The 9750-nt window shown below is 41.3% G+C and overlaps 2 non-coding genes across 2 annotated transcripts; both read left to right on the top strand.

Moving 5' to 3' along the window:
• Window positions 1-3110: 3110 nt before the first annotated feature.
• Window positions 3111-3262, top strand: LOC118264873 (5.8S ribosomal RNA). The gene has a single exon (XR_004782720.1). It is a non-coding gene; the product is annotated as a 5.8S ribosomal RNA (ribosomal RNA).
• A 411-nt stretch (window positions 3263-3673) lies between these two features.
• On the top strand, window positions 3674-7593 carry LOC118264871 (large subunit ribosomal RNA). Its single transcript, XR_004782719.2, has one exon. It is a non-coding gene; the product is annotated as a large subunit ribosomal RNA (ribosomal RNA).
• Window positions 7594-9750: the final 2157 nt, after the last annotated feature.

The following is a 9750-nucleotide window of genomic DNA, read 5'->3' as shown; positions in this document are numbered from 1 at the left end:
ATGTTTGGTTCAAAGGTGTTGCGGTGTAAAAAAAATCATGGACAAAATAATTTGAATGTTATATGCCATTGTCCTCTTTAGACGTCATTGGCATAAGCAGTATAAGTTTGTTTATTGACAAAACTATTTATTTATTTATTTGGAAGCTTTATGCACATAAATACATGGGTCGGCATAATGCCGTTAGCATTTTCTGCCTGTCTGACTTTTGGTTGGGGCAATTGTAACTATGGTCTCCATATTTCTATCCTTTTAGTTTTAAGTCTACGAAACGAGTTTACAGTAACAGCTTTATTATAAAATCAAACATTGTAGGATGTAGGTACATTTTAATGAAGTATTTTTTTTGTTTGCTCGCAAACTTATGAGTTATTCAATATTTTGTTTAGTTAGTCCGAAACTCGTTTGGGATGATGTTTACTTTAGATGTCGTAAGTTTAGTTAAACAACAAATGAAGATGTTATTGACCATTATGTCTAGTTAAATTGAAATCAAATTTGTATATCACAAAATTGTGCTGAATAACTAGTTTAAACAGACAATATTCTTAAAAATAAATCGGAAATCCGATTTAATACTAACCAGCTACGCCCGCATGGTTTCACTTCGCTCTGCTCGACTCCTTTTGGTCGAAGCGTATTTTTTATAGCCTAAAATCTTTATCAATAAATGCACTATCCAACACAAGAATTTTTCAAATCGGACCAATAGTTTAGGCGTAAAGAAGAGACAGAGCCGTGAGCTGCTTTCTTATTTTTATAATTTTCAATCTACTGCTCGGCTCCTATTGGTCATAACGTGATGTTTTATATCCTCAATAAATGCACTATCCCATACAAAATGAAAGGATTATTCGGACTAGTAGTTCCAGAGATAAGTGCGTTCAAATAAACAAACTATTCAGTTTTATATACTACTATACTAATTAATTGTGGAATTGTGTCCAGTATATGGCAATAGGCTCACCCTCTATTACATGGGACTTATAACACAAATGGTGAAAAGTGGGTGTACAATGTATAGCGGCATTACGTGCTGTAATGTGCACCTCTGCCTACTCCTTCGGGGATAAAAGGCGTGACGTTTTGTGCGTGTGTGTATACTAATTAATCTATAAGATAGTATAGATTAGGACCAACCTAAACTATAGATAGTATAGATATAGATAATAGGATAAGATTAAACTGAAAAGGGATACTATCTACGCCCTCAAAAATATCAAGGCGTGATGTTATTACCACCTAATAATAGATAATTTCCAATGATAACGTTATTTGTTTGTGTACCTATCGCGTCCAATGTTTTACACCGAATTGCACAACGATTTTTGAGCAGCCGCCAATTCATTATTGCGATTTCGTTGTGCAATACAACTGCTCCGTTGTAGTTTAGATTGCACAATAATAAAACATCGCACCATCTATTACTTGCAGGAGAAGGCAGAAGTATTAATTAAACATTTTAGCCATATAAGTAATTGAATCTTATATCTCGAAAATGCTGGATAGGCGATATATTGATGTCTAGATGGAAACTATCGTTTCTTTTTTATAGCGTCACGCCTTCTATCCCTGAAGGGGTAGACAGAGGTGCACATTACGGCACTATACAATGTACACCCACTTTTCACAATTTATGCTTTAAGTCCCATGTAATAGGGAGTGACCCTTTTCTTTTTCTTCTCCTCTAATAATATCTTTTGATTTATTTCGATGCGGGATCCAACAGAGTCATTCATGTCCCTGGAAAGCGGTGGATTTCAATGTACCGGTGTTTTCATGGTTGTATCTATTGTAGATCCTAGCTTAAAGGGGTTGCACCGGTTTTGGGAGGTTGTAGTGGGCTTGTCCCATTCAACAACAGATCTCTAGGTGGTGACTGATTGTTATGTAAAAAGGCTTGATGACCTATTTTGGCTCTAGTTTATAAACTAGAGAAATGGTATACCATTGCTTATACAGCAAATACGATCTATTAAAAAGTTATGTGGAGGTTTTCTTCACGAATTTATTTATAATAGCTGTTATAGTGAGGCATTATAACAACATATAAAATATACGAAATTGTGACTTGGAGCCTGGAGGATGTATAACTTGTAATGTTTATTTTACATTACAATATTAGATATGTGTACGACTCTGCGATTGTTATGTATTTAGATTTGATTACGCTTTTTATTCGTAGGAGAGGTAAGTAGAAGTGTTATATTATTTACCGACTTTATAACAGTTTTATGCTTAGTTTTCGATGCGGTTATTATTGAAAGGGTTATTGACAAACTGAATGAAATAATGGATTGTTTGTATTATCGATTCGGGATTCTCATGCTTGGCATTTGACCTTGCGATGACTAGACCAAAGAGGTGTGTCAATCAGTGAGGAAGCAATGTTTTTTATAGGAAATGTAGCAAATTACCGTACTGGCTACGATGACGGCGAAACAAAATGCCCTTGATTACTTTTGTAGGTTTATCGTTAAACAATTCAATGATAAGTGTCAGATAGAAGCTAAATAGGAACAATTTCCATGTAGAGTTGTTTTCGAAAATTCTATCTATTAGTCCCGCCCTTATTTTCTACTGCTCTAGAGAGAATCGCTTGAAAGTTTGGATGATCTTCGACTTGTGTCCTTGGTATTTATGTATTGTGAAATTGAGGATTGACATTGACATATTTGTGCTTACCAACTTTTAGAAGTGGAAACTATGACGTACAGATAGAGTACTAAAGATATTCGTAACAAAGTGCTATTTTTTTTTTTTTATTATTTTCTTCATTCCCAGTTCTAATCACACCGATGCCATCGTTTTGTAGCCTGGCATATACAGCTCGGTGAATCAGTCGACCGCCTGTAGTAGCGCGGCTACACAGCGATGACTTCATCGACCGACAGTATGAAGTGGGCATACTAGTCGATATAAACACGAAAAACACTGAGCAAATTGTTCACTAGCTGAACGCGACTTCTCTAATATACAAAATTCGTAAAAATGTGTTTGGGGCACACAATTTACAGAAACTAGTTTTCCACGCAATAAGGAAACAATGGGACCACTTGGAAAAATCACAATTATGAAATTATATTATGTATGTATCATTTTTAAAACACTACCCTGAACGGTGGATCACTTGGCTCACGGGTCGATGAAGAACGCAGTTAACTGCGCGTCATAGTGTGAACGGCACATTTGAACATCGACATTTCGAACGCACATTGCGGTCCGTGGAGACACATCCAGGACCACTCCTGTCTGAGGGCCGGCTGTATCAGCTACTAATGCTACATTGCTGCCTGACGTGGTCATAAGCAGCTTTTGATGGTTCGAAGATGTTGACGTCCAAGACGTTGATGTTTTAGTCCATTTAAATATACAAGAGTACATACTATTAGCACACGGTTGTGGTAGTGATCAAAACTAAAGCGGTGCGAGCAGAGCTACTACCAATACGTATCGTCGTCACACACGACGCCGAGGACACGTTCTGGTGTTTGCTCTACTTACGTACGCGGACTCTTTGTTCGGTTACAATGACACGATCTAGAGAGCAGCGTACATCGCACCTCTTCTGGGCTGATTCACTACGTCCAGTGCGACTGTGAGCCATTGTCTAATGTATGTATCAAGTAAGGAGACTCGTTATAGATACGTGTCTGCTTCATTCGTATATCGTTGGCCTCAGATCAGGAGGGATCACCCGCTGAACTTAAGCATATCAGTAAGCGGAGGAAAAGAAACTAACCAGGATTTCCTTAGTAGCGGCGAGCGAACAGGAAAGAAGCCCAGCACTGAATCCCGTCACAATTTCTGTGGCGGGAGATGTGGTGTTCGGGAGGTTCCACTATCTCGTTGCGACTGTTCGTGTTCAAGTTCGTCTTGAAAGAGGCCGTTTACCCATAGAGGGTGCTAGGCCCGTAGTGACAGAGAAGCGTGACGAGAGGGATTCTCCTTAGAGTCGGGTTGCTTGAGAGTGCAGCCCTAAGTGGGTGGTAAACTCCATCTAAGGCTAAATATTACCGTGAGACCGATAGCGAACAAGTACCGTGAGGGAAAGTTGAAAAGAACTTTGAAGAGAGAGTTCAAGAGTACGTGAAACCGATCAGGGGTAAACCTGCGAAACTCGAATGAACGAACGGAGAGATTCATCGCCAACCTGCGGCGTGCAGACACATCCTTGATGCTGTCGGTTCATGAGGATCGTTAGCACGAGTGGTGTCTGTGACGTCTGCGGGCGGCGTGCACTTCTCTCTTAGTAAATACATCGCGACCCATTTGATGTCGTTCTAAGCGCTGTTCGGACTCTCGCGCCATTGACCTGGTTAGGACAATGGCACCGCGACGGTGGCGGATCGGCTGTCAGATGGTAGTTAGATGAATCGTGTACGCGTTTTAGACGCGTCCGGCTCGACGCAAGACAGCACCGTGCCTCACGTTGACGCCTCTGTGCGCGCGTAGGTGCGGTGCTTCTGTAGTCGTTGTCGTATTGTCTCGGACTGTGCACGTTTCCGTCTGCGATGCTTCTGTTTCGGGCACTCGCAGGACCCGTCTTGAAACACGGACCAAGGAGTCTAGCATGTATGCAAGTCATTGAGATGATAAACTTAAAGGCGCAATGAAAGTGAAGGCGCGCGCTGGCCGCGTGCTTAGGGAGGATGGAGCGTCGATCTAGGTCGATCTCTCGCACTCTCGAGGCGTCTCGTTTCCAATTCGTGAATGTGGATGTGCTCTGAGCATAAATGCTGGGACCCGAAAGATGGTGAACTATGCCTGGTCAGGTCGAAGTCAGGGGAAACCTTGATGGAGGACCGTAGCGATTCTGACGTGCAAATCGATCGTCGGAACTGGGTATAGGGGCGAAAGACTAATCGAACCATCTAGTAGCTGGTTCCGTCCGAAGTTTCCCTCAGGATAGCTGGCGTCGATCAACTCAGTCTCATCTGGTAAAGCGAATGATTAGAGGCATTGGGGTCGAAACGATCACAACCTATTCTCAAACTTTAAATGGGTGAGACCTCCGGCTTACTCGAATGATGAAGCCGGAGATACGATGACGGTGCCAAGTGGGCCATTTTTGGTAAGCAGAACTGGCGCTGTGGGATGAACCAAACGTAGTGTTAAGGCGCCCAAAAAAATGTTCAAAGATACCAGAAAGACGTAAGTCATATAAGACATCAGGACGGTGGCCATGGAAGTCGGCATCCGCTAAGGAGTGTGCAACGACTCACCTGCATAGGATGGCTTGCTCTGAAAATGGATGGCGCTCAAACGTTTTGCCTATACACTACCGTTACGTACATGTGCGATGTCTTTGTGATGTCATTAAGTCGTAACGAGTAGGACGTGCGCGGCGGAGAGCGCAGAAGGGTCTGGGCGTGAGCCTGCCTGGAGCCTCCGTCGGTGCAGATCTTGGTGGTAGTAGCAAATACTCCGGTGAGGGCCTGGAGGACTGACGTGGAGAAGGGTTTCGCGTAAACAGTAGTTGCTCGCGAGTTAGTCGATCCTAAGCTCTAGGAGAAATCTTATGTTGATGAGGCGTGTTTTTTCTAAAAATGTATCTTAATGGTACGTTCGATGATAAGCAACGCCCTCTGAGCGAAAGGGAATCCGGCTTTTATTCCGGAACCCGGCAGCGGAACCGTTTCAATATTCGTGCTCTCGTTTCACAACGAGTGTTCGACGGGGTAACCCAAAATGGCCTGAAGACGCCGCCGAAAGGTCTGGGAAGAGTTTTCTTTTCTGCCTGAGCGTTCGAGTTCCATGGAATCCTATAGAAGGGAGATATGGTTCGGAACGCGAAGAGCACTGCGCTTGTAGCGGTGTCCGGATCCTTTCTGCGGACCTTGAAAATTCAGGTGAGGGATGTACGAGGAGATGTCGCGCCGGTTCGTACCCATATCCGCAGCAGGTCTCCAAGGTGAAGAGCCTCTAGTCGATAGAATAATGTAGGTAAGGGAAGTCGGCAAATTAGATCCGTAACTTCGGGACAAGGATTGGCTCTGAGGATCGGGGTGGTCGGGCTTGGACATGAAACAGGAGTGCTAGCTTGCTTGACTTTACGCACGCGCCTCTCGGGGTACGAGTGTTTAGTACTTGCAGCTGGGACTTTGGTCGAATATCCTTGCTTTGAAAGCCGACTCAGTTGCGCCACAAGCGCGACCGACGAGGTTCTCTTCGATCACCGTTCACCGGTCAGCTCAGAACTGGCACGGACAAGGGGAATCCGACTGTCTAATAAAAACAAAGCATTGCGATGGTCCTAGCGGATGTTGACGCAATGTGATTTCTGCCCAGTGCTTTGAATGTCAACGTGAAGAAATTCAAGCAAGCGCGGGTAAACGGCAAGAGTAACTATGACTCTTCAAAGGTAGCCAAATGCCTCGTCATCTAATTAGTGACGCGCATGAATGGATTAACGAGATTCCCACTGTCCCTATCTACTATCTAGCGAAACCACAGCCAAGGGAACGGGCTTGGGAGAATCAGCGGGGAAAGAAGACCCTGTTGAGCTTGACTCTAGTCTGGTACTGTACGGAGACACGAGAGGTGTAGCAAAGTGGGAGGTCGTTGAGGCGATCATCGCTGAAAAACCACTACTCTCATTGTTTCTGTACTAACTCGGTTAAGCGGAAGCGGTGCGTTGTCAATTATACCGACAAACGTACTGGCTTTTGTGATCCAAGCGCAGAAATATTGAACCTAGTGACTTCACGTCACTCTTGTTCAACGTCCGCGTGATCCGGTTCGAGGACACTGCCAGGCGGGGAGTTTGACTGGGGCGGTACACCTGTCAAAGAATAACGCAGGTGTCCTAAGGCCAGCTCAGCGAGGACAGAAACCTCGCGTAGAGCAGAAGGGCAAAAGCTGGCTTGATCCTGATGTTCAGTACGCATAGGGACTGCGAAAGCACGGCCTATCGATTTTCTTGTGTAAAGAGTTTTTAGCAAGAAGTGTCAGAAAAGTTACCACAGGGATAACTGGTTTGTGGCAGCCTAGCATCCGCAGCGACGTTGCAGTTTGATCCTTCGATGTCGGCTCTTCCTATCATTGTGAAGCAAAAATTACAAAGCGTAGGATTGTTCACCCGCTAACAGGGAACGTGAGCTGGGTTTAGACCGTCGTGAGACAGGTCAGTTTTACCCTACTGATGGCAAGTCGTTGCGATAGTAATACCGTTTAATATCATAATAACCACTGTGTCGGATATTTGGTTCATGCACTCGGTCGAACGGCCGGTGGTGCGAAGCTATCATCCGTCGGGAGTAACTCTGATCGCCATTAAGGGTGAAACCCATCTAGTCAAATCCGGCAAGGATATCATGAAGGAGCCCCGGGAGTCGAGAGGCTCTAAACAATGTGACTATTGTAGTCGTGCTTCAGCACTTGAGGTGCGGCGTCGAAGCCCATTTGGGCCGCGGAGATCGATGCTGTTCGAATAACTCGTGCATCATGGCTCCGAAGGCCCCAATGTAACTCAGTTCGATGTCGGGGCTCGGAATAGTCTGTAGACGACTTCCGTTCCTGGCAGGGTGTTGTAAGCGGCAGAGTAGCACTGCTACAATCCGTTGAGACTCGGCCCTTAGCTAGGTGATTCGTTTTTGTAAAAATTTAATACACGAACAGAATATTTATCAGTGATTATTTTGTTTGCTCGTTGTTTATTTGTCCTGCACAAGTATCAGAGCTATCGTATAATTATCAGTGACAATCGCAATTTATCTATTAGCATGTTGTCAATGAGATTGAAATGAAAGATAAGTCAATATACAAGATTGAAATTACTAACACTTGACCACTGTAATTCCTGTAAGTTAGTATGTACATACATAACAAGCAAACAAAAAAAGCTTGAGACAAATTACAAACAACTGTTTTCAGAGGTGTCTCTAAGCTACTTCTTTTCATTTAAAGAACTTTAGTAAGCGCCAATAAAACAGAACACATTTTGTCAAGTTTTTGGAGTTTCCAAAAACATCACATAAATAATTCTGTTGAAACGACATTAGGACAATGTTGGCAGATTTCGCAAAACTCGCGCAGTTCCCACACGTGGCGCGAGCGAAACGAAAAAATGAAATAAAAGTAATTTTATTTAAATTTAGATCGGATGCCGTCGGTCCAATTTATTGAGTGCCGCCCGGGGGCGCAATGTGTGACTGTCAACGCGTTACATCTACATGTAGCTAATGATAATATGATTAAGAAGTTCCATGTTTTTATTGAACACTGAAAACGATGGGCCTTTAAGATATTTTTTGAGTTTTTTGCCGATGTCGCTAGCAAAACTCTTTGCAACTTCTTATACTATACTCTTTGTATCTCCTTATGCTAATACTTTGTATTAGGTGTTAAAGAAATTGGTATAATGTGTGCTGTGTCTGAAACTATCAACTACCAAAACATTGGATTAAAGTTAGATTAAAGCAAATGTTTGAATATGTATGATATTCACAACATTTGCTTTTATTTGTCAAAATTAATCAATCAACCATGTTAAGTAATTAAAACATTTACAAACAATTTTATTCAGTCATATCATTAGAAGAAAACCAAACCATAGGCTTCTTTTAAAGAATAAAGTATTATTAAAGCCTAAATTAAACATTTGTAAGAATAAATAACGCTTCAATAGATAGAAAAATAAATTCGTGGTTACGTCCTATTTTGTAGAGATCTCGCTTATAAGTTAAAGCATAAAATTTGTTAATTACAGAGTGGAACTTCTGTTTACTGCTTGTACAAGATCCAATGATTGAATTCAATCAATGTTGAAATGTAAAATCGGATGGGAGCAATAAAGATTTGTTAGGGTCCCGTGTAAAAGTTATAAAACTCGTAGACTGATTGGAGGCGTTTTTGAAGAAATTGGATCTTTAATTGAATTCCATGCTCTAGTTTATGCATTTCCTTGATATTTTTTTTTGTATATTGTTTGATATATCACAGTTGAAATAATATGAGTATAGGTACATTTTTTTCCATGCAGTGGAATAAACTAACTATAGTTTATTAAAAAAGTTTCGTAATATGAATGAAAATGTTAGTGCACAAAGAAATATTACTTTTATTTATTTTAACTCTGCTAAATTTTCTTTATAAACCTCTGTAGGTTATAAAGAAAACTATATTAGATTTAAAACATGATGTTATTAAATAAAATAGTTTGCAAGGCTAGACATTTTTCTGCGAACATTTTCAATGAAACTCTATCAAAAAAGCAAAATTAAAATTCCCAACCATTAAACTGTATGGGGACATGTCTAAAACAGAATAAATCTATCGAGTAATTTGTTTTCTTTATCACGCTGTCCGAAAATCCGGCGTCACAGGAAATTTCTCGGGAAAAATCTCGTCTACAGTTACACCAAAGGAAAATAAAAAACCATGCTTTATATGCCCCTGACTTTCATTTATTACCAGTCCACATTAACGTAAGAACTCTTTTGTGCGAGAAAAATATGATTATGACATGAACCGGCCCTCCTATTGTCCTTTATTCGATTTTTTTCCTCCCAAAAGCCTCAATATGGCAGACCTTTTTACTGCCCGTAGGCTCAGTTGGGGAAATTAAAAAAATACCATCACTGTTTATGGTCAAGTATTTTGTTATTATTATGGTTAATAGTATCGTTTAGGAATAAATGTGTCCCTTATCCAATGTCTGCGATGGAACATTTTTTTTAATCATTTATTCACCAAAATATACATATTATATTAAACTTTTACATTAAAAATCGCCAAACTGTATAACAG

This window comes from Spodoptera frugiperda, chromosome 26 (assembly GCF_023101765.2).
Source record: "Spodoptera frugiperda isolate SF20-4 chromosome 26, AGI-APGP_CSIRO_Sfru_2.0, whole genome shotgun sequence".
Classification (NCBI taxonomy): Eukaryota; Metazoa; Arthropoda; class Insecta; order Lepidoptera; family Noctuidae; genus Spodoptera; species Spodoptera frugiperda.
The sequence above is the reverse complement of the archived record's forward strand: the minus strand, read 5'-3'. Positions and strand labels throughout refer to the sequence as shown.